Source organism: Penaeus monodon, chromosome 33, assembly GCF_015228065.2.
Source record: "Penaeus monodon isolate SGIC_2016 chromosome 33, NSTDA_Pmon_1, whole genome shotgun sequence".
In the NCBI taxonomy this organism is placed as follows: domain Eukaryota; kingdom Metazoa; phylum Arthropoda; class Malacostraca; order Decapoda; family Penaeidae; genus Penaeus; species Penaeus monodon.
Window position 1 is genome coordinate 25,494,174 of NC_051418.1, and position 375 is coordinate 25,494,548.

Here is a 375-nt window from a genome sequence, read left to right on the forward strand (position 1 = left end):
GTATTTACCGTAATAATTCTGCGATTAAGACTTCTTATCGCTTCTTATCAGGTGATTTAATGACTGCAGGCACTCTAGGTGATGAAATGATAAGATCAAGTCAGAAGTTTACACGTGGAGATGTGTTTATGACGAAATGATAGCGTGTATGAGTGACCTGTCTTGACCTAATGACCTGCAGGGGCACGCTTGAGTCTACGGCGATTCCAGGTCGATTTTATTGTATGCAGTGACCTAAATTCCTCTCGTAATATTTCAGCTTAAACTGCAAAGTTGTATAACCATCTTATTGTAGGAAATATGTATGTTTTCGCAGGATATTTTTGTGCGGATATATATTTATGTGCATATAGACCACTAGATAAGTGGACGGCG

General features: G+C 38.9%; 1 protein-coding gene across 1 annotated transcript in view; it reads left to right on the top strand.

Moving 5' to 3' along the window:
* The window catches only part of LOC119594316 (cyclin-dependent kinase F-4-like), a gene marked incomplete at both ends in the record, with an annotated part of 7,238 nt that overhangs the window by 674 nt on the left and 6,189 nt on the right, over nucleotides 1–375 (top strand).